The sequence below is a fragment of the Pseudorca crassidens genome, chromosome 6 (genome assembly GCF_039906515.1).
Source record: "Pseudorca crassidens isolate mPseCra1 chromosome 6, mPseCra1.hap1, whole genome shotgun sequence".
Classification (NCBI taxonomy): domain Eukaryota; kingdom Metazoa; phylum Chordata; class Mammalia; order Artiodactyla; family Delphinidae; genus Pseudorca; species Pseudorca crassidens.
Window position 1 is genome coordinate 134,312,642 of NC_090301.1, and position 19,018 is coordinate 134,331,659.

At 41.9% G+C, this 19,018-nt stretch overlaps 1 protein-coding gene and 1 long non-coding RNA gene across 2 annotated transcripts in view; one reads left to right on the top strand and one right to left on the bottom strand.

Annotated features, from left to right (window-relative positions):
• PTPN4 (protein tyrosine phosphatase non-receptor type 4) overlaps window positions 1–15,878 on the bottom strand; it is a 186,426-nt gene extending 170,548 nt beyond the window's left edge. Inside the window, exon 1 of the mRNA XM_067742354.1 lies at window positions 15,526–15,878. The gene's annotated coding sequence lies outside the window, so the exon portion shown is untranslated. The remainder of the gene's footprint in view (window positions 1–15,525) is intronic.
• A 192-nt stretch (window positions 15,879–16,070) lies between these two features.
• Window positions 16,071–18,745, top strand: LOC137225938 (uncharacterized). The gene is made up of 3 exons (XR_010944099.1): window positions 16,071–16,122; window positions 16,988–17,166; window positions 17,252–18,745. It is a non-coding gene; the product is annotated as an uncharacterized lncRNA (long non-coding RNA).
• Window positions 18,746–19,018: the final 273 nt, after the last annotated feature.

The following is a 19,018-nucleotide window of genomic DNA, read 5'->3' on the forward strand; positions in this document are numbered from 1 at the left end:
AACAGCAACAATTATAGGTGGAAAGATATTTGGGACCGTATTGAGGAGGAGTTTGCATTAATTTGGGCAAAAGTCGCACAGTCCAGGGACCAGCAAACTATGGCCCACAGGCCAAACCTGCTCACTGTCTGTTTTGGGGTCACGAGTTAAGAATGGTTTTTACAGATGAACATTCTCAATTGATCTGATGAGAGGGGATGCTAACTTTGAACCCTACTTAAGGGAAATATTATCCCATAAAAACTGATTATATTCTTCTCATTACTAGACCAATACAACAAAATATTATATTCAATTACTATATTTTGATTTCATCAATAAAAATTTGTGAGATTTATACAAAATAAAAGCCTCAAATAGAGTGTCTATACATGTTAGACAATTAATGTTCCTCTTTACTTTCCCCTAACCCTTCCCTTGTTCAAATTATCTACTGAATGTTCCATAATGTGCCAGACAGAGAAAAGCAACATGACTATATCAACAAATAAAACAAGATAAAAGCTCCTGCCCTTATGGAGCTTCCACTCTAATGAGGAAAGGAAAAAAATGACATATATGTTATAAAGTAGTGAGCAGGGAATGTGGGGCAGGGAGCAATTTTAGATAGATGGGGTATTCAGAGCAGGCACGACTGAGAAGTTCACTTTCTGGCAGACTTGAAAGGAAGTCAAAGAGTGAGCCATATGGATGCTTGGCCCGGAGCCCGTGCCTAGAAAGGTGTTCAGGCAGAGGGAAGAACAACAAGAAGACGTGACATGGAGCACACCAAAGAGGCCAGTGTACCCTGAGAAAAGTGGATAAGGAGAGGGGTCAGAGAGAAAGCAGGAGCCACGAGTCACGTGGGCCTTGGTGGCCATGGTGAAAACCTTAGTTTTCACTCTAACACAGGAATTTGAGCAAAGGAACACAGTCACCTCCCTTACACTACAAGCAGTGACACATGGGTGTTCGACTTGCAGTATTTCCTATCAATATGCTACATACAAAAAGCTTAGAATATGGTACAAGCAAGCTACTGTGCTCACAGACAAATCAGTTAATGTCTACATTATAAATTGGTAAGAAAAAAAAATTAAGACTCTACCAGATAAATGAACAAAAAATTTACAGACTGTTTGCAAGAAGAAATGAAATCACTGATTTTTTTTTAAAAAGCCCAACTACATTATCACTAAAAAGACATTCAAAATAAAACAAAGTGCCATTTATCACCCATTGCTAAGGAAACTGGTGGTAGTAAAAATTGGGTCAGGTCTACAATCCTGTATCTGAAACCTCTGGTTTCAAAACACTTTCAGAAGTGGTTTTTTTTTTTTTTTTTTTTTTTTTGGCTGTGTTGGGTTTTCATTGCTGGCTTTCTCTAGTTGCGGCAAGCAGGGGCTACTCTTCATTGCGGTGCACGGGCTTCTGATCGCGGTGGCTTCTCTTGTTGCGGAGCACGGGCTCTAGGCACACGGGCTTCAGTAGTTGTGGCGCGCAGGCTCAGTAGTTGTGGCTCGCAGGCTCTAGAGCGCAGGCCCGGTAGCTGTGGCGCACGGGCTTAGCTGCTCCGCGGCATGTGGGATCTTCCCAGACCAGGGCTCGAACCCATGTCCCCTGCATTGGCAGGTGGATTCTTAACCACTGCGCCACCAGGGAAGCCCCTTCAGAAGTATTTTGAACTTCAGAATATTTAAATCATAAAGAGGTGATACTGCACAGCTACCTTATATTAAGTAACATTCTTGGTTGGGTCTGTCTAGGTAACACCCTGTATTAACCATACTGCTATTTAAAACTTCTGTAGAGAACCTTAAGAATGTTCACTCTAAGTGGAATAAATAATGTATAAAGAGCCTCACATCAGTATATGTCAAGTTTGGCTGCCAAATTAATTACAAAAACTTTTGTTTTTCAGGGGCTTGGGGATCTCAGAATTTCATGTAAGGAACTGTTGACCTACACAATTCTTTTGTAAACAATTATGCTAACATAGACCAAAAACCATAAAAATAACCGGACGCAAGGTGGGTCACAAGATCAGAATCACCTGGGAGAACTTTTCCAAATCACAAAACCCTTTCCAGTGAAGATTCCCCATTTCCCTAGTAGCTTCTGTCGCCATAGTAACTGACTGTAGTATGGATCCAGCTGGAAATATAAATAAACCAAGTAGAGTTGTAAAATTCCAATGTAAGTAAAACAATTCGGAAATCCTTGGAGTTTGTAAAAATATTTTACTTCCATGCAATAAGAAATACCTTAAAAAGAAACAGACAAAAGGAACACCAACCTTACTTTAAAAACTGATTATTTCCCAAATTTTAATCTCCTTGGAAAACTCATTTATTCTATTCACTCAAAGTGTAGTCAATATTAATTAGCACATATCATATGCAAGGCACTGTGCATACCAGATAATACCAGGAGTGAGGTTTGGAGAGGTAGATAGGGGCTGACCATGAGTTTAGATTTTATCTTACACACAGATGGAAAGGCAATAAAAAAAATTCTGAATAGGGGCATAAAGTGATCAGATGTGCATGTCAGATCACTCTGGCTATAGTATAGAGGAGGGTTAAAAAAAGGGCAAAACCAATGGCAGAATACACTTTAAGGAGACTACTGCAAAAGTCCAGACAAGACACGATGACCTTTTAAAAAAATCATCCCTCACAATTTCATAAGTTGTGCCCAAGCTTCATACTGCCAAGTGGTGACAGGGCTACAACAAGGTAAATGAGGGTAGAAAGGGAAACTCAACAGTGCTGATGAGAGGCTATTGGGACAGGCAATGAGAAAATGATATCCACAGCTTACAGTAGCAGGCAAGGCAGGGCCCCAGGCCAGCAGGGCCTTAGCTGTAGAGGGCAGACAAGCAGGTGGCATCCCAGCAGTCGGAAACACACAGTAGGGAAACATGTCTCTTTTCACGGTTCTTGATGAAAGGCACTCCAGCTGTAAGACTGGAGTTCAGGAATTCAAAAGTAGGAGACAGAAAATAGGACAGCAGCAGAAAAGACACAGATTCTGGACTCAAATTAACCTACTTTCAAAACCTAAATCTGATATTTTCTAGCTGTGAGGGTCTAGACAACTCAGCTTTTTGAGCCTCAGCTTCTTCATCTATAAAAAGGGGATAACACTACCTACTCCACAGGGTTGGTGGGAGAACTAAATGCAATCTCATACATTAAAACATCCAGTACAGTTCAATGAATATTAGTTTTGTCCTTTTCTCTTTTTCTTACTGAGTTTTTCATCTGAGCTACTGAAATCAGGAAGTCTTTTCCTTGGCCACAAAGTTGGAAAGGCTTATCCAACTAGGCATCAGAGGACTTCAGGTAAAGAAAGTAAGGCAGGTCATTAATGAAAAATGTCTCATGGGAGCACTAGTTCATACAGAAGTTGTGAAAGTGAGGGAGTTACACAAGTAAAAAGGGCATAAAAAACTAAAGCAGAGTAAAAGTTTAAATAATTAGGATCAGTTAGCCTAATAGTATACCGACACAACAGAATATGTCACTATATTTACATAAAAAAAGAAGGAAAAAAGTGGGGAGTTCTCTGTATATGGAAGTCAAAGGATCTCCAAGGTATATTTTAAATGAAAGAATTACTAAATAAAACATTAATATAGTATGCTACCTTCTACATAGAAAGGTAGGGGGAAACAATAATTTATATTTTGTTTCTATTAGCATAAATACTGGTAAAATACACGAAAACAAAAGTGTTTACCTATAGAGAGCAGGGAAGGGAGGGACAGACAGAGACAGAGTAGTACTAAGAAGTCTCAATATATGCTTTTTTATATTATTTTGAAATTTGAATGAAGTAGCCATACTTAACAACTGTCTCACAAAAAGGCAATATATACATTAAATTAATAATAAAACAAGATTAACAATGACTCCTGAATAACTCTGAAACTCACCATAAGATGGTAATCATTTGAAATGGGGGCAGGGAGCTAGCCCAGATGCCTACTGAAGTTCATTCAGGGCATTTCTTTGATATTAGGTGTTGCTACACAGTTTCTCTTACCCATCTTTCAAATAATCACTACAGTTTCTTTCTCTTAATCCCCCCAAAATGTTAAGGTATATGTAATCTTAAAAAAAAAGATATTTTTTCGGGAATTCCCTGGCGGTCCAGTGGTTAGGACTTGGTGCTTTCACTGCAGGGGCCCGGGTTCAATATCTGGTTAAGGAACTAAGATCCCGCAAGCCGCGACCAAAAAAAAAAAACAGTTTTCTTGATTCTGTTCCCTATTCCTCCATGACCTAAGAGATCTTCCTTCTTCCCCTTATGACCAAATTTCTTAGCGTTATCTAGTCTACGTTCACCATATGTCTAGTTTCCTCTATGTACTTTCTTATCACACCCCCTACTGTAACTCTTCTGCTACAGTGAATCTCAAACTTTACTATACCTCAGAATAACTGTAGCAACAGTAGCATTAAGGCAGATTCCCTGTGTGATCACCTCCGCATTCCTCACTCATCCTTTCAAAAAATCTATACAGTCTGAGATGAAACTCGCGGAATGGGTATTTTTTATTCAGTAGCTCATTTGATTCTGATACAGGTGGCCTGCCTGAACACACCTGAAAACCAACTAGCTCAGGTCATAATAACTTTCCATCAGTCAAATTCAAAGCACTTTTGTTCTCATCTCTCCGCAGCATCTGACACCTTCCTGTAACTCCTTCCTCCATCACCTTCCCCACACACAACTGGACTCTCCTCTCTCTTCTGAGCCCTTATCCTTTAAATGATGCTGGTGGGGGCCCTGCCAGTGGCCCTCTTCCTAACTTTACACACAATTCATAAGCAGTAACAGTCACATCCACTGCTTCAACTACCACCTATACAACCCTAAATTCTGACACTCTGAATTCCCAACTATTTTCAGGAAGCTGGAGGCTATTCAGTCAGTACAGGGGGAAAAAAAGATGCTTCAACGTCATGCACATCTGAATTCAAAATATCTGTTCTGCTATTTACTGGTAATACGTCCAAAGTCACACACCTTTCTGAATTTCAGCTTTGTTATCCTTTAAAACTGGGGATAACACCTTTCTGACAAATTTTTGTTTGGATTAAATGAGGGAAATAAAAAGGTTAAATGAGAAGTTCCCTTCCCTTCCTAGCACAGAACTGACAGCATGCCCTGAAGACCCCATGCATGGGCCTCGAGGTGGCAGGCAGGAGACAACTAGCTTGGGGCAGGGAGACCAGCAGTTACAAGGGGACTGAGCAAGTAAGTAAATGTACTGAGGACAATGGGAGCCGAATCTCACTGCTGAAGATGGTACGTAGAAATATAGAGATGGGAAGACTAGAAAGACAGAAAGAAACCTGGAGTGTTAGACTGGAAATGGATACACCAGTGTGAACTTTTAAAATATACACACAGTGAGATGAAGAAAGAGATTCAGATGTGTACATATATACACATATTTCCTAGCTCTGTCTGCCCTAAATGTAAGGACACCCCAGCAGAAATGAGCACATTGAGCATCCAAACCTTGGTTTCTAAATACCACCTCCACTAAAAGAAATCAGGATTCCAATGGATGATTCCAGAGCTGGGACAGGAAAAGTACAAAATGAGTCTGGAACATCTTGATGTGCCAGAAAGTAAGGAAATACTCAAAGGATGGGGATGTGTCAAAAAGATGGGAGCCATCTTGAAGGGGCTCCCACTAGCCAAATCTAGGACAATTTAAGCATCAAAATAAAATATAAAATTATAATAACTAATAAAACCCACTGAATAGGAACAGGAATCCATGGGTATATATTGATGTAAATAAAGAAATAAATTCCCTTATTTATTTACATCAATAAATGAATGAACAAATACATGAAAGAAAGAAAACTTTTCAGTAAAAAATCAATTAATAAATGCAGGTGGCAACCTTCATAGCAGTGGTTGATCCAGGCAGGAGGCATCAGTGGACCGACAGCCAGTGGGCAGAGGTCTGATGAGGAATAGAACATTAACAAAATCTTGGAAATCTTCCCACAAAAGAGTTACCAATTACAAGAGGAAAATGATGACTGTATGATAAAGAAACCCAGCAGAAATGAACTCAGTAAGGTGCTCAAGGTTAAACATCGCCAGTGGTGGGACAACACCGTATGCCTCCCAGTGATACACTACGAAGAGCACACCATTCCTATGGTAATTCTTGGCAACACGCATTCAGTCCACACACGAGCAACTACTGAGTGGACCGAAGTTAAGGGACATCTCACAGAACAAGAAAAGTCAAGGCCATAAAAGACAGAGAAATACCAAGGAACTGTTCCAAACTAAAGAGACATGACAATTAAACACAGTGTGTGATCCTGAACTGGATCTTGGACCAAAAGGGAAAGGAAGACACTACCGGGAGAGGTGGAAAACTCTGAATGGCCTCTGGGTTGTTTTTAAAATTTTTATCGAGGTACAGTGGATTTACAACATTATGTAAGTTTCAGGTGTACAACACAGCGATTCAATTATATATGTGTGTGTATATATATACTTTTTAAAAAAATATTTATTTACTTTATTTACGGCTGTGTCGGGTCTTAGTTGTGGCACATGGGATCTTTCGTTGCTGCGCGTGGGCTTCTCTCTAGTTGTGGTGCACAGGCTTCTCTCTAGTTGCGGTGTGGAGGATCTCTAGTTGTGGCGTGCAGGCTCCTCAGCACATGGGCTCTGTAGTTGTGGCCCGCGGGCTTAGTTGCCCCACCGTATGTGGGATCTTCCTTCCCCAACCAGGGATCGAATCCACGTCCCCTGCGCTGGAAGGCAGATTCTTAACCACTGGATCACCAGGGAAGTCCCTATATATTCTTTTTCAGATTCTTTTCCCTCATAGGTTATTACATAATATTGAGTATAGTTCCCTGTGCTGTACAGTAGGTCCTTGCTGGTTACCTATTTTATACACAGTAGTGTGTATCTGTTAATCCCAAACTCTTGATTCCTCCCCCTGCCCCACTTTCCCCTTTGGTAACCCTAACCACATGTAAGTGATATCATATGATATTTGTCTTTCTCTGTCTAGCTTACTTCACTTATTATGATAATCTCTAGGTCCATCCATCTTGCTACAAATGGCATTATTTCATTCTTTTTTATGGCTGAGTAATATTCCATTGTGTATATATATATATACCACATTTTCTTTATCCATTCATCAGGTGATGGACACTTAGGTTGTTTCCATGTCTTGGCTATTGTAAATAGTGCTGCAAATGAACACTGGGGTGCATGTATCTTTTCGAATTATGGTTTTCTCCGGATATACACCCAGAAGTGGGATTGCTGGATCTTACGGTAGCTCTTTAGTTTTTTAAGGAGCCTCCATACTGTTCTCCAGAGTGGCTGCACCGATGTACATTCCCACCAAGAGTGGGAATGTTCCACACCCTCTCCAGCATTTATTATTTGTAGACTTTCTGATGATGGCCGTTCTGACTGGTGTGAGGTAATATTCAATGAAGTTTCGATTTGCATTTCTCTAATAATTAGCAATTTTGAGCATCTTTTCATGTGCCTTTTGGCCACCTGTACGTCTTCTTTGGAGAAATGTCTATTTAGGTCTTCTGCCCATTTTTTGACTGGGTTGGTTTTTGGTTTTGGTTTTTTTTGATATTGAGCTGTAGGCATCTGGGGTTTTGAAGGTAGTGCTGTATCAATGCTGATTTCCTGATTTGGGAGTTATGTAAGAGACTGCCCATGTTTTGGTAAAAGCACACTAGATTATTTAGGAATGACAGGCATCAGGTCTGCAACTTGCTCTGAAATGGTTCAGAAAAGTCTAATTAGATGAGAAATGGTGCATTCCTCTGAAACATAAGTAGAGGTGAAAATGAGAGACCAGAAATAAGATGATTAGGTAGTTTCACTGCAATTTGAGAATCCAATAACAGAAGAGGAAAAGGGTTGAAGACAATGTCAAGGTTCCTTCTTCGGGCATCTGAAAGGGAAGGCCTCACTGCACGCACTACAGAGAGCCAAGCACAGCAAGATGTGGGCTTATCTTCCATATACACACAGTGTACGTAGTACAGTGTTAAAAACTGGTTGAAGTTCATGTGTGGAAACAGGAGAGGGTGGGAGGAGGCTCATGGGAAATCCCTGTACCTTCCCCTAAATCATGTTGTGAAACTAAAGGTGCTATAAAAAAGTAAAGCCTTATAAAAACATATTTTTTAAGTTGCAAGAATAGTTCAAGGGAAAGGAAATTGGTTGAAGGGGATTCAGGAGCTCTTTGTGCTGTTCTTGCAACTTTTCTGTATGTTTGAAATTATTTCAAAATAAATTAATTTTTAAAATTCAACGAGCACTCATGACAACCTTGGTGCCTAGCCAAACGCCTGGCTCACTATGGGTACTCAATAAAAATTATTTGGTCTTCCCTTTCCAGTTGCCCAAAGAAGAAATCTTAGCATCATCATCAGCCTTCCTCTTTCACTACATCCAAATGGACTCTCAGTTCTCGTGAAACTGCCTAGTCACTTTTCAGTTCTAGGCCTACGTGCTCATTTCTGGCTCTTATCATCTCTCACCTGGACCGCTGCAGGAGCATCCTAACTGGTTTCTTCTCTGCTCCTTCTAACATCATTTTGGCACCATTCTTGTATCTCTGCATCATCATCTAGAAGTCAGGAGTTATCGTCCCTCATTTAAATACCTGTAATTGCTCCCAAAGTAAACGCTGACTTCCCAACCGTAGGGCACTAAAAAGACAGGCAGGAGCACCAAAAAGGGTATCTCAGATACACACACAAAACAGTGAAGCAATTCCTGCAGGGGACAGGGAGGGGAGAAGAAGAAAAGTGGAGGACTTTGACTGGACTTTCTTTATGTTTATTCTCAGGTTTGGTATTGGTTTTATTATTGATTATATATACTGAGAATGCCAGGGGGTGAGTGGGTACCATCAACTCTTCAAAACTAAGAGCCTCTAAAACCATGCTTTTCCCAATTTGGCACCAAAGAAAATAATAATTTTTAGCACACTAGGACAAGTCAAAGAGATTATTCTAGGTCAAAAGAAACCACCCTGGGTGGGTCCAATATGCTCTGGTCACATACATTGACAGATACCTTATTCTCTGGCACAATGGTAAACCATTCAGGGCACCCCAGTTGGGAAGCTCTATTCTAAAGGTCTTAATACGACTGCGCTCACAGACCAAACAAGGACTCTCACAAGGTTTTATCTCCCACCACAGTCAACACACATATACAAGCACACAGATTCACAAATCTGTATTTGTATTCACACACAAAATCAGACACCAACATGCATCTCATAGACAGACCATTTCTCTAAACACACTATGCATCCTTTCATACTTGTCTTTTTGCAATTGCTGTTCTCTATACCCAGAGATCAATTCCAACTCATCCTTCAAGACATCGCTCAAATGCCACTTCTCCTTTCCCCAGATCTTATTACACTTGTCATTCTGAACTGTAACTGTTTGTTGACATATGTTACCACCCTAGAATTTGAGCTCAAGGACAAGAATCATTTCTTATTTACCGGTATACCAGTGATCCCTATAACAGACATTCAAATGTCTGTTTAATTAACACACAAATCAATGTTCACTATATCATTCCCCAGTAAACCAAAATTTTCAAAATACATTAACTAAAACAATGAAGTATAATTTTATAATAAAACTAGCATCTTTTCCTAAACAAGAATACCCACTGTTCTGTGAGAGACTTGGCACAGAAATATTCAAACTATTATCCTAGTCGTAGAGTTTTAGACTGAGGAAACAAACCTACAAACAAGCTGTAAGCACAAAGGTATTCACTGCAGATTATAACAGTGGAAACTTTAGGAACAACCAAAATATTTAACAAGAGGTAAATGACTAAATCACCTGATTGATAAATCACCTGAATATCTAAGCAATTGTTTAAATTATATTCACGATGATGGGAAAATAATACCAGTTGCCATTTATTGATCATCTCTTCTATTTAAAGAATAACGCTGGGGGACTTCCCTAGTGGTCCAGTGGTTAAGACCGCGCTCCCAACGCAGGGGGCCCAGGTTCGATCTCTGGCCGGGGAACTAAATCCCACATGCCTCAACTAAGAAGTCTGCATGCCACAGCTAAGAAGCCTGCATGCCGCAACAAAGATCCTGTGTGCTACAACTAAGACAGGGCATAACCAAAACAAATAATAAATATTTTTTTAAAAAATGAAAAAATAAAGAATAATGCTGGATGCTTTATATATATTATCCTAATCCTCACAACAATTCAAGGGCAAGTATTATTATCCTAATTTCATAGACAAGAAAGTAAGCACAGAGGTTAAACAGTTCGTCCAAGGTTTTTGAGACCAGATTCCAACCCCAAGTCTGTCACCTTTTCCCTACATTGCTCTTCCTCTACAATACAATGTTTCCAATATATTAAACTCAAAATTGTTATCTCTACCATACAACTTTACAAAAAAAATACAATAGGACAATGGCCTGGAAGGAAACAAAAATATCTTTTAGAGTAGTGATTAAGGGTGAATGTTGTTACAGTATTTATAATTTTTTTATTAGCAACTTTTTAAAAGCAGAATTGCTGAGCAATGGACTAAATTCGTAAGGCAATACAAAAGAAACAACCCCCATTTTTAATTTTTTTACATGTTCATTAAGGACACACAGTAGGTAACATATAAAAACTTAAAAAGTACAAACTCAACTAACTACATCTAAGCAATCATATATTAGCACCAGGGTACTTATTACCAGTATTCAAAAGCTGATCATTATGACTGGATTAAGCAGCATTCTTCCAGAAAAAAGGTGAATTCTCTGGAAGACTTAAAGAAGAGGCATATGGATTGGAGACAGGAATGTTTAAACTGAAGAAACAAGGGCAGAAGGGGAAGAAAAAGAATGCTTTCTTCTTAAGTAAAAATGAGAAGCAGGGTTAGTGAGATGAAGTTGGTAAAAAACTTTTAAGGACAAGCAAACAAGTTTGGAATCAATTGATAAGCAACAGGGAACTGTAATATATTCTCAAATGGTAAGTGGCATGCTGAAAATAAGATCTTTAAAGATTCAAACTTTGTTCCAAGGTAAAGTACTGCCTTTGGTTACACAATGTTTTCGCCAAACAATTGGGGGGAAAATAATCCATTATCCTTTATGTGTGCTTTATATCAATACACACACTTTTCAAAAAGAGAAACTGACTAAACAAACAAAAGTCTTTATATAAGGAGTGTAAGGAGAAGGGGACCTTCAGATATAATGCTTGCAAATATTAAACGCTACTGTACATTTTAATAAGAATCATAGAACTTTAGAGTAAGAAGGGATGCTGGAGATAATCTTTTAGTGATAACCTCTTCTTCATTTTCACAAGGGATCAAGTTGAGGCTCATGAACTAAGTAACTTGCCTAATGTCATATACGAGCCAGCGGCAGATTCAATATCAAAACTCAGATTATCGGGAATTCCCTGGTGGTCCAGTGGTTAGGACTCTGCCCTTCCACTGCAGGGGGCATGGGTTCAATCCCTGGCAGGGGAACTGATATCTCACAAGCTGCATGGCGCAGCTTGGAAAGAAAGAAAAAAAAAAAACTTAAGATTTTCTAGGCAGCAAGATCTAAAGATCTAAAGTTGTGCTGTCCAATATTATAGCTACTAGTAACATCTGGTTATTTCAATTTAAACTGCTTAAAATTAAATACAATTTAAAATTCAAGTCCGGGGACTTCCTTGGTGGCGCAGTGGTTAAGAATCTGCCTGCCAATGCAGGGAACATGGGTTCGAGCCCTGGTCCGGGAAGATCCCACATACCGCAGAGCAACTAAGCCGTGTGCCACAACTACTGAGCCTGAGCTCTAGAGCCTGCAAGCCACAACTACTGAGCCTGCGCTCTAGAGCCCGCAAGCCACACTCCTGAGCCCGCACGCCACAGCTACTGAAGCCCATGCGCCCTAGAGCCCACGCGCTGCAACTACTGAGCCCACGCGCTCTAGGGCCCCTGTGCCGCAACTACTGAACCCGTGTGCTGCAACAACTGAAGCCTGTGAGCCTAGAGCCCGAGCTCCGCAACAACAGAAGCCACCGCAACAACAGAAGCCACCGCAACGAGAAGCCCGAGCACCGCAACGAAGAGTAGCCCCCGCTCGATGCAACTAGAGAAAGCTCACGTGCAGCAATGAAGACCCAATGCAGCCTAAAAAAATAAACTAAAATAAAATTTTAAAAAATGAAATAAAGTAAAATTCAGGTCGTCAGGCACGACAGTCACATTTCCAGTGCTCCATGCCACACGTGGTTAATGGCTACCACATCTGACAATGCCAAATAAGAGTACTGCCACCACTGCAGAAAGTTTAACTGGACAGCATGATCTAATGAATAAGCTTCAGAGTCAGACAGACCTAGCTTGAATTCTACTTACTAGCAGTGGGATCCTAGACAAGTTATTTAATTTCCCTTGGCCCCCATTTGGGGGAGGGGAGGGGGAGTAGGGGATTCATAATACTTACCTCACATAGTGTACTTGATGATTATGTGGGATAACATGAAAAGCCCCTTTACATTGTCTGGCACATAACAGACAATAAACACATCCCTCTGGATCCTTTTCTCTTCCTACTCCTCTATAAAACCTCCTTGTTAAAACATACAAGCACAATAACTCACCCAAATTAATACCTTCCCGGCAAGGTAATCCACAGTACCTAATTTTCATTCTGTTCCCACCAAATACTTGCACCTCTCTTCCAGCGTTTCTGCTCAGGAATAATGAAATGAAGAATGAACGGGGGGAAACTGCCTCTAATGAAATGGAGGAGAATGTAATAATTTTCCCCTCTCATTTCCCATCCTATTTTAAATATGATTGTACTGACTGATCATGCAAAGTTAAAGAAATAAATTGCACTGCTCCTAGGTACCATACTTCCACACCACTAGAGAAGATCCTACAATACTTCACTATATTCCTTCTCACCATCTGGGCTACGAACTGAATATTAAATGAAGAAATAACACCTTCCTCCTACAGTATTTTTCTGGCAAACAATAAAAAGGATTTCCAGAATGCTAAACCAATCTTCAAGGCTTCACAGCTTAACGCAGTAAACTAATTTGACAAATCTAGACTACAGCATAAACTACTTCATAACATGCATGTTATTACCCAGAAAAACAACAAAATTCAACTCAGTTTGGAACCAGTGAATTTCTGCCAATACTAAATTTTATTTAGGAGCAACAATTCATGCTTAGCCACATTAAGTCACACAGACTTGCCATTTGTAGTGAGGTCACTAATTTTACATTCCTAATAACTAACAATTAAAGGACAGCTTTAAAACATTTGTCTTTAAACATCCACCAAACAAGATTTCTCCATATTCTTAAAGCTTCCTTGTTGTTTAAAACTGACCATATAAATTTGGGGGGTGGGGAAGGGGGGAGGGTAGGAGGGAGTCCTCTCAATAACAATTAATAAAAGCGTCTCCTTGAAATTATCTGGCATTCTTACTTTGTTCCTTAAAGATAATTTGCTCAAAAACATGACCACAGACGGCCCCCCTTAAAGAGCTCAGAATAAGTCATAAACAAATACTAAATAGATAACACTGCACACTGTATTGTCACACTAAAATACAAATTGATTATGTTTAGCAGACAAAACTAAAATATTTCAAGTATACAAATCAGAGCTTAAGAAGTCTACGAGGGTCACATAAGTTAAAAAAAAAGCATTTAAAAAGTTTTTATTACTATCCCACATGAAGTACTTTATACATTAAAGTTAGGCTTCTATGCCTGAACTGATGAAATCTAATTGTGAGAGTCTATAATTTTTTTAAAGTACTTCTATAATAATGAAATGTACATTGGTCACAGTAGAACAGTTCAACTGAATTTTCCCGAGGCTGCATCCTAAGTACATCTGACCCAGAAAGTATTTTTAGCAAGTGTGTTCAATCAATGCTGGTTTTATGACTAGCCTAAATTAGAAATTGGGTGTCACAAATTTAAAGTAACAAAGTTATTAGGGACATTTTTAAAGATATTCAATTAGAAGATAAGAAAAAAACCCACAAGGTTTAAACAATTCAATACCCACAGCCTAGAATCTAAGCAGGTTAGAGGCAATAAGAAAGCCACAACCTCATCCATTGCTACTTTGGAGGAACCTGTGATTTTTCTAACTTAAACTTTAACCTACTCAATTAATATTAATAAAACTACAAAAGAGTGATGGCTCCTTGTGTTTTCAAATCTCTTGCCAAATGTCCGAAACAGATTAGCTAAATTACAAATATTCCCATATACAAAAAAAAGACCATGTTTCTCTTCTTATAAACCACTCAAGATCATGATATTGTGGGACCATGCACATGTTTCAGTAAAAAACGGTGACAGAGATATGTGTGCCATAAAAAAAGAGAGACATAAAAATGGCTTTTGTGGTAACTGGAGCATAAATTTATTCTGACAAAAAATGGTGGGATCCACAAAATGATTGCACTCTTTTGTTATGAGTTAGTAATAAAGCTCTGTACAGAAAACAAACTTTTGCTTACAAAAAGCCTTTTAAAAAAAATCTGTAGATTGAATTTCTCAAATTCAAGATTTAACTCGAATATTTAGCTCTATTCCATTAAGCACCTTTTGGGATTTGAGTAATCATTTATTTTAAGGTCGTCTCCTCCCCCCCCTTAAAAAAATGAGAAGTATATAAATCCGGATAAAAAATGCCCTGGCTTTCCTGTTCCAGTCTTCTTTTTACGCAAACCATCCTATACAAGTCGGATACTTTGGCTTTTTGGTTTTTTTCTTCTCCATAAACACGGCTTAAACTGTCCTGTTTCAACTGGGCCCGAGATCCGGTCACATCAACCCAATATTACTCCAACCTCTGACTCTAAAAGCAGTTGGTATATTGCAGACGTACCGGTTGTCCTAGAAAAGGCGCTTGAAAATCCTACACATCGCACTGGTCCACCGTGGTTCGCTGTCTAACGCCTCGCAGGCATAAAGTCTCCTTTTCTAAGTTCCCCAGAACCGTCGTACACGCACGCGTGCCACTGTAAACCGCTTCATCTTAAGACAACCATGAGACACGCATCCGCACGTCCTCAACTTTTCCTTCTGGCTCAACTGCAGATGCCTAAATACAAGTATGCACCGGCAGAATCATAAAAGGTTTTTTAAAACTTCAAGGGTAGGGACGGTATGTCCGTGCAGGAAGCGCTCAAACGAGCCAATTAAAAAAAAAAAAAAAAGAATCCTACTCAGAAGACTCTAAAACCTCACCTCGAGTTTAGGGGCCCTGGAACATTCCATCCCCTCTCCCCCGGCTGCCCCACAACAGAGACTGCAACCAAAACCCGCAGGAGGTCGGAGAGCAGAGGCCCCTCGAAGAAAGGGAGGGGGCAAAAAGCATCATCTTCCCCTGAGATCCGGCCGCAGGTACCAGCCTCGCGCGCCACGCAGGGCCGGCCGCCGGCGGGGACCCAGAGCCTCTTACCTTCGTGCCCCAGCCGCGTCCTCCCGGCTGCAGAAGAAAAGCCTGGAGGCCCGGCCGCGCCGCCCCCGGGGCTCCCTCAGCGCCCGCCCAGCAGCCGGCGCCGCAGCGGCCGCGCCACGGCCCCGAGCCGCCGGCACCACCTCATACTGCGGGGCTGCCGCGCGCTCCCGCACCTCCCTGCGGGGACGAGCTAATCCAGCCCCGCAGTGGGGCCGCGGAGAAGGCGGCCCGGGGACCCCGGCGTCCTGAGAGAACAATGTGGGGCCGCGAGGAGGAGGAGCGGAACACCGCGGCGCGAGCGGGCGGACAGCAATCCCGGGCAGCGTTTGTGTGCGAGCGTGCAACGGGCGCTCGGCCCCTCCCTCCTCCTCCTCCCCCTGCCCCCCCCCCGCCGTCTCCTCCTCCCTCAAGCACACCCCGTCTCCCAGGCCACAGCATAGCAACCGAACATGGCGGCTGCGCAGACGCCGCCAGTCAGCGGCCGGGAGCAGCGGCGGCGGCCACGGGAGGCGATCTCGCGAGAGGCGAGGCCAAGCCCCCCTCCCGCCGGCGCGGGCTGGAAGCGGCTGCACAAGCCGGAGCGCGGGGGACGCGCAGGTGCGAGGGAGGCGGGACCTGGGTAGGTGGGAGGGGCTGGAGGAGGGGGCGGAGCGCCGTGGCTCCACCCCGTGGCCCCGCGGCTGTTGGTCACTGAAACTGCGAAACCCCTCCGCCGCCCCCCCACGCAGGACCGACTGACCTGAGGGGCAAACACCCAAGTTTGAAGAGGAAAACCAGACCTCTTGGCCCCAGGTGGTCCGCACTTCAATGCTGAAAGAGGATACAGGTTTAGGATGCAGTTTTGAATCATTTCCTCTCCTAAATATAGACCCTGAAACAAAGAACAAACAGCGTTCATCTCTAAAACAAACGTTTGGTTGCCTCTGTGTGCCAGGAACGGTGTGCTTTTAAAGGTGGAATTCTTTCGTTCTAAACACGCGTATGAACTGGGTGTTACCAGCCGGGGTTTTTAGCCAGGTGCATTCTAAAATCTTACTGATGGTACGAATGTATTGGCGGTGAGACAGATGCCTGCGGGCTGGGTGGTAGCTGAAATGATGCCAGGGGGAATTTGGGGGCGGTCACATTTCCTTTCCAAATTCATTCTTGTCAGAGCCCTTTCCTGTCGTATGCCACCTTCGTGCTCTTCCTCGCTCTTAGCTTCAGCACCCCACCAGGGCCGGCCTTCTTAAAACGTCCTTTCAAAAATCACTTTCCCTCCAAGCCGACAAAAGGCCTGTTCACTAATCAGGGGTGGTTTTTGCAAGATGAAACCTTGCAAATTTGTACAAATGTGTGAAAGACGGCATTTTCTATTGAGCCTCTTCTCCCTCGCACCCCGGCTCAGTTTTTCCATTTTAAGAAGACAGCCTGTCAGTCCGTATTGCTCTGCTTTACCTCTTCGAATGACTTTCCTTCCCAGAGCTTAGTTCCAGCCCGTGCTCATCCGTCCTTCCCAGACAGGCTTTCCTGCCTCTACTTCTCCGTTTTCTGTGCCTTTGTTCATGCTATTCCCTCTACCGAAATGCTCTTCCCTTCATCTCCACCTGTCAACAGTCAAGTCATCCGCCAACCGCAGATCACAGAGGACTGCCACCGGAAGTAAGAATTTCTTCCTCCTCTGACATGATACTTCTAGGTTTATACCTCCCTTTTTCTTATCACATTTTATTACATTTTATTATAGGATCCCGGGCTTCCCTGGTGGCGCAGTAGTTAAGAATCCGCCTGTCAATGCAGGGGACACGGGTTCGAGCCCTAGTCCGGGAAGATCCCACATGCCGCGGAGCAACGAAGCCCGTGTGCCTCAACTACTGAGCCTGCGCTCTAGAGCCTGCGAGCCACAACTACTGAAGCCTGTGAGCCTAGAGCCCGAGCTCCGCAACAAGAGAAGCCATCGCAATGAGAAGCCCGCACACCACAAAGAATAGTAGTCCCCACTCGCCGCAACTAGAGAAAGCCCACGTGCAGCAACGAAGACCCAACACAGCCAGAAACAATGAATAAAATAAAATAAATATAGGATCCTCATCCCCGTGTGGGTCTTATTGCCGCTATCCATGGGGAGCTGCTGGAGGTGAGGACCCTGTCTTGGCCGTCTTTGTGTCCCTCTTATGCCTGATGACAGTGACATTGCCTGGTGTCCAAAAAGTTTGTTGAAAGAATGAAATGCTTAAAACTTTAATTGGTGGGATTTCAAGAAGGTACTTGAGACAGAGCAGGCTCTTACTCAGCTTCAAACCTGGTAAACTGCTGTGTCTCTGAGCGATTCACATCTGGTCTGAATCTGTCTTTGTTGATGCCCTGTAGAGCCTTGTAACTAGTCCCCCAACTAACCTTCCTATCTCCAGACCTTCTCCCTCAGCCCCTTCTTCCTACCCTCATCCGTAAACCACAGTGACCTTTCATACAAATAGAAATCTCACTTATAATATAAATATAGCTGGAGTCTCAACCTTGGAGGGACAGGAGGGGGATACCCTTTGCTTTGGGAAACGGCACAGGATGAATCATTTAAGGTAAATGGATGGAAGCCTCCTATCTGTCTACTATTCTTTAGGAAAACTGTGAAGTCACTTTTTAAAAAGTGAGATATAACTGACATACTATAGTGCTTTTTAGTATATTTGCAAAGTTGTGCAGCCATCACTACTACCTAATTGCAGAACACTTTCATCACCCCAAAATGAAACCCCATACGCGTTAGCAGTCACTCCCCAGTCCCTCCTCCCCCAGCCACTGATAACCACTAATCTACTTTCTGTCTCTAGGGATTTGCCTGCTTCAGACATTTCGTATAAATGGAATCGTACGTTCTGCAAATTCTCTCTGAAAATGCGTACATTTTTGCTTTTATTTAAATTATAACCTTTAAAAAATTAATAGATGCCTATTCTGGATCATTTTGATGACCACCTTGTCACCAAACACTGCCACTTGATTTAGTACTTGGCACCAAGAACTATAATTTTAACCTTCTTGGGCTAATGAGAAAAAAAATAGAATACTCCTTGTAGAGATAGCCTTCCAGCTAGACGAAGGTCAAGCGTCCTCATGGCACACTGTGCAAAAGTTTCACAGAAATTCAAATACAGAATATTGGGGTAATTAAGTCTATTATAAGCTCGCCTAAAAAATCCCGTACCAGTGGGGTGGAGGGATAAATTAGGAGGTGGGATTAACATATACACACTACCATATATAAAATAGATAAACAACAAGGACCTACTGTAAGGCCCAAGTAGGCACTATAGCGTAAGGCACTATATTCAATCCTCTGAAATAACCTCTACGGGAAAAGAATCTGAAAAAGAATAGATATATGAATATGTATAACTAAATCATTTTGCTGTATGCCTGAAACTAACACAACACTGTAAATCAACTATACTTCAATATAAAAACAAAAATTTTAAAAAACACCATACCATAGCAGTGAGTTTCATAGTCTCAT